Below are 6,000 nucleotides of genomic sequence, written 5' to 3' on the forward strand. Positions count from 1 at the left end.
CTACTTACAATTAAAAACAACATAGCCTTAATGAAGCAAAATATTCCTGCTCCAAGATGAACTACTATGGCTATCTCGAGGAAACGCACCAATGCAATTAACACCACGCTTCCAAGCAAAAACTGAATTTTTAAGAACTTGGGTCTGCCACTGTGAACTTGATAGCTTTCCAAAACTTCAAGATTCTTCTGACTAGATTGGTGATGATATTAACAAATGTGATTCTTTACAGAAAAGAAGAACGAAATGTGTCAACATTTGGAAGATTGGCATAACTCAGTGGACGAATATTTTCCAAACGACCATTGCATGTTGTTACAAAATCACACAGAGTGAAACAGCCATTTAAAGTGCAAGATAGACCAATGGATTTTATGCAACAGAGTATGAGAATTTGTTGATATGGTTTCAGATTCAACATGGCAACTAATGTTTAAGAAACTACCATTTGTCAAGTTGGTGTAGTATCAAAGAAGAATATCCACAGTTATTGAAAAGGCTATTAAAATCCAGGTAATATATAACCTGTGGACACATACTATATGTATAACATATATATGTATCTTTATCATATATATGTATCTAGCCTTTATCTGTAGATACATACATCCATATCTACCTATTGTTGTTAGTGCCCTTGAGTCAATTCTGACTCCCACTGACCCCATGGACAGCAGAACAGAAGCCTGTCTGGTTCTGTTTGCACCATCTTCTCCCATTCCAGTGCTATATCAGACAATGCTCTGCGGCACAGTTTTCATGGCCACTTTTTCGGAAGTGCGTGGCCAGGTCCTTCTTCCTAGTCTGTCTTAGCCTAGAAGCTCTTCTGAAAACTGTCCACCATGGGTGACCCTGCTGGTATTTGAAATACAGGTGGAATAACTTAAAGCGCCACAGCAACAAGCAGCTGCCACAGTATGACAACCAACAGACGGGTGGTGTGGTTCCCTGACCGGGAAACGAACCCGGCCACTGCAGTGAGAGCGTCAAATCTGAAACACCAGACCGTCAGGACTGGCTATATGTATATATCTGTATATCTGTATATGTATCTACATGTATCTATATATATGTATGTCTGTATATGTATGTATCTATATATAGATACCTATGTCTATACATAAAGGCTAAGGCTAGATAAATATATATGATAAAGACACATATATATGATATACAAAATATGTATGTATATATATACAGAAAAAGGCTAGATTTTTCTTTTCTTCATATGTTTCAGCCAAAACAACATACTATAACAGACTGAATGCAGAAACAGATATGAGAATCCAGATAAATTCTATTAAGCTAGACACTAAAGAGATTTCGAAAATGGAAAACAATACTCATCGCATTAATATTTTTTTGAAAACATATTTTATAAAATACGTTATTTATTGTAACATGTAATGAATTATTGTTATTTTTAAATTATCAAATATTTTTTAAATTTCTCAGTTTTAACTTGTAATACCGTAAATTCCATGAATAGAGTTCAAGTAATAGTAAGCCAAGGCTTTTGGCGCTTCTCAATAATTTTTAAGACTAGAAAGCAATTCTGAGATTTTTTTAATGAAAATTGCTGCACTAGATGATTTAAAGTGAAAATCCATGTCTAAATTAGCATAGGAGATCTTTCAATACACATAAAATAAAAATTCTAAGTAATAAAGCATTAGTCCAGAGTTCGTTTGTCAGAGTATTTTCTTTCTTGATGGAGCATAAGATAATATTGGCTCTTACAATCTATGGATTCTTAGATTCATTGAAAAATAAAACTTATGCCCAGAAAAACCTATGAATAATTACACCAAAGACATCACACAGTCCTGTGCATGAAATTACATATTCATTTTAGAACAGGATTCACTTCTCAACTCCTTAGAGCACCAGCTTTTCATATTTAAAGTGTGATCCGTGTTACAAAAATCCTATTTATGCTTACGATAGCAAGGGAGCACATCCAGGAAACAGTCACATCGTAACTTTAGAGCTGCAAGGCTGACTTTCATTCCAGTCACGACTTTTCCTGCTCTGCATGGCTCTGCACTTCCATATCCAATTCACATTGTCTAGTTTGCAATCATCCAAAGATCTTTACTTGGCTTTTTTTCCCCTCTTAGCGGAACCACACTTCTTCTGGAGAGAACTCTGCCCTGTCTGGTGGTTGCACTAACATTGAGCCCAGAGACATATTGCACAATTTCACTGAGGCTCAGAGCTGTCCCCATGATCCGCCAACCCTGGTGGGATTCTCTGCTACTCACCTGGGGTGCTGTCATAGGAACTTGCTAAAACGAGAATTTAAATCAGACAGATTAGCAGTCTCATGGTGCTTGGGACTCAACAACAAAAGAAAGTGGTTTTGATACCGACCCTGATGTCAGTTTCCCCACAGTAAACCCAGCATATATGGGGTTAAAACCAAAACACTCATTCCCTGCTTACTCTCTGGTTTCCTGGCTCCAAAATCCACTATCCTCCATGGAGACAGACAACATCAAGGACAAGCACCTGGATCATCTCCTCCCTGCAAAGAGATACAGGCTGGTGGGAAAGCTGCTGACCAGCAAGGTCACGAGCTCCCTCCTCTCTGCAAGTGTCTCAAGGCCAAAGACAGGCTGGTGGGAAAGCTCTGACCAGCAAGGCCATATGCTCCCCCTCCCCTACCTAAAGCCCCAAATAAAAACCCTTCCTTTTAGCTTTTCGGGGAGTTTGGGATTTCAGCGTTAGCTGCCCTCTCTCCTTGCTCAGCGCTGTGTAAAAATAAAATTCCTACTTTCTTCCACCACACCCGGTGTCAGAGATTGGCTGGCTGCGCAACGGGTGAGTGAACTCACTTCAGGTTCTGTATTAGTTTTGTAAGGAAATGTTTACAATAACATGTATATATTAAGTTTACAGTTTTATCTACATACTTAGCTTTCCCATTGATGCAGAAGTTAAATATATCTAAAAATGAATGCTATATATACTAACGTGTGTGTGCACATATATTATATATACACAAGTTATTGGTAAGCAAGAATCAGTTAATGATTAACTTATTTCACACCTGTGGGCAATCTTACCTACTAAGTCACTCTTTTTTAAAGATTTTATTTTTCCTTTTTCTCCCCAAAGCCCCCCAGTACATAGCTGTATATTTTTAGTTGTGGGTCCTTCTAGTTGTGGCATGTGGGATGCCACCTCAGTGTAGCTTGATGAGCGGTGCCATGTCCATGACCAGGATCCGAACTGGTGAAACCCTGGGCTGCCCAAGCGGAGTGCGCGAACTTAACCACTGGGCCACGGGGCTGGCCCCCCACCTTTTTTTTTTTTTTTTTTTAAGATTTTATAAGTCACTCTTAAGATTTTTACAATGCAGTAAGTCTATAAACAAAGATGCATAGATTTAAGAGCTGGGGGAAGTCAGAAAATTGGCCACTCAGGTCACAAATCCAAGAATGACTCTGAGATTTGCTGTTATTACCTATTCCTGTAATTTGACACAGATTAGCTGAAAACACTCAGCTCCTATCACTACCAAATTTACATCAGCTCTATTGAAGAATATAAAGAACCAAGTCTCTTCTGAAATGGCAGTGAAAACCTTAAGCTCTGGTGCCATTAAAATTTTTTAAAAATCAGATTATCCTCAATTCTTTACAAGTCTAATAGGAACAGTTCTGAACTTTTTTCCTAACACACTGAAGATGAAAGAAAAGGCCTGTGCTGAGGGCCTCGCGGAAGCTTCCCTGCTGAGCTGACCCCACAGACGGGCTGCCGACAGCCAGGAAAGACCTGAAGCCTCCGCTTCCCCCCGCCTCACCTTCAGGCCTAAAATTCCAAGACTACAGACTGATTTGCTTAACATTAAAATAAAAATCTCCCCTAAGAGGTAAAACATTTGAGGCCTCTGTCATTTGTAAACAATGGAATTGAGTTTACCGGCCTCTTCCCCAAGATCACCCGGAGCCTAGGAATCTTCCAGTAGGTTCTTGGGCTCCCTCTTCCTGGATGTATCCTGAGCGGTTTCATCCTGGGGTCCTGCTGCCTCCTTGGGCACTTCCAAGAAGACAAGTGGAGGCCCTTGTACTCTATCCACACACCTCTCACTCCCCTTTCAAGCCCTGGGGCAGGGGAGGAGCAGGAGGGCGCATTTTCAGTCTAGGGGTAAGGTCTTTTCTGCTATTACTTCTGACATAGAGAGTGTTCTTTTCCATATTCCACTTCACAATCTATTGGTGAAGTTATGGAGACAAAATCAAGAATTTTTGTCCTCTTATCTTCTAGATCCCTTTCCTAAAGTAATGAGCACAAAACAAAAATTTATGATAACATGCCTGCTGATGTCATGATCCAGCCATAACATGACTGCCATTGATGTGGGGTCAGTGAGCCGAGGAGTCGAAAGAAAGATTTCTTGGACTCTCAAGATCTGGCAGTAGTGCTCTTTTGTTTAGAGAATAGTGTGGAATAGCATGGGGACAGGACCCATGGGCAGTGAAGAGCTGCAGGCGTGGGGACAGGACCCATGGGCAGTAACAGCTGCAGGCGTGGGGACAGGACCCATGGGCAGTAACAGCTGCAGGCATGGGGACAGGACCCGTGGGCAGTAAGAGCTGCAGGCATGGGGACAGGACCCATGGGCAGTAACAGCTGCAGGCGTGGGGACAGAACCCATGGGCAGTAACAGCTGCAGGCATGGGGACAGGACCCATGGGCAGTCAGAGCTGCTGCGTGGGGACAGGACCCAAGGGCAGTAACAGCTGCAGGCATGGGGACAGGACCCATGGGCAGTCAGAGCTGCTGCGTGGGGACAGGACCCAAGGGCAGTAACAGCTGCAGGCATGGGGACAGGACCCATGGGCAGTCAGAGCTGCTGCGTGGGGACAGGACCCAAGGGTAGGAGGAGCTGCTGCCTCCACCGCTGCTGCTGCAAACATGGGGACAGGACCCATGGGCAGGCAGAGGTGATGCTGCCACTGCTGCTGCGCACATGGATGGAGAGTAAGGCTAAATTTAAGGCATAGGTATGTGAGTTATCTCTTTACAAGACAAAGGAAAGAATATGTAAAAAGAGTTAAAAATGCCTGAAGGGTCTGGCCATTGGGCGGTCCCACAACTTTTAGATAAGAATCAAACCAGATTAAGTAAATGGCAGAAGCCACCGCTTAAATATTATCTTCAGCTAAAGACAAAGGAGGATGTTGGGGGGGGGGGGGGGGTCAGTTACATGAGGTTGCCGGACAGTAACAACTTAAGTTCTTGCCTTTGGCACTGATTAAGAGTTTCTAGAGATAAGGTCATCCCCCTTCTTCCTGGCACAGAGAGGGAGGCATCTTTACAGATGGAGGTTTCCCTTATAAATGTAAATGTTTCCCAACAAAGGGCAAGCAAACTCCCCTCCTCAGAGTTGCTTTTATTAAAAGTAACCAGGCCCCTTCTCATCTGCAGTTTTAAAAGTAACCAGCCTAAAATAATTCTCATCACCATGACCTCCAGTTCTCTACCCAGCCCCCATTCTAAAATAAGGGGAGGTTAATTATAAATTCCTAGAGATGTGGGGGAATGACATGGAAGAGAAGACTGGATGGGAAGATGGCAGGTGACCCGGAGCAGGGAGCAGGGAGGAGGGTGGAATTCTGCCAACAAACCTGGAAATTTCTGCCATGACTGTTATTGTCCTGGAAGTCCTAATCAGGCACAGTACTCGGAATGGTCCCCATTGATATGTAAGTTGTAGTCAACCACTAGCATCAGGATGGTCCGTGCAGACTCACGGAGCTCCTGGCCAGCTAACTACACAGACTCACCCCAGGCCCTTCACTACTCGTGAAATAACATAACCCCACAGTTTGTTGTTGAATTTTTTAGATCCTCCTCTTCCCATTCTTTATGGTAGATATTTACTGTAGGTATTACTGGACATGCTTAAATGAGGGAAAAGGAAAGTAAAAAATACAGGAACAAACTAAATATATGTTTTTAACTCAAATGTTATCCTACCGCAAGAGGACA

Source organism: Equus przewalskii, chromosome 4 (genome assembly GCF_037783145.1).
Source record: "Equus przewalskii isolate Varuska chromosome 4, EquPr2, whole genome shotgun sequence".
NCBI lineage: Eukaryota > Metazoa > Chordata > Mammalia > Perissodactyla > Equidae > Equus > Equus przewalskii.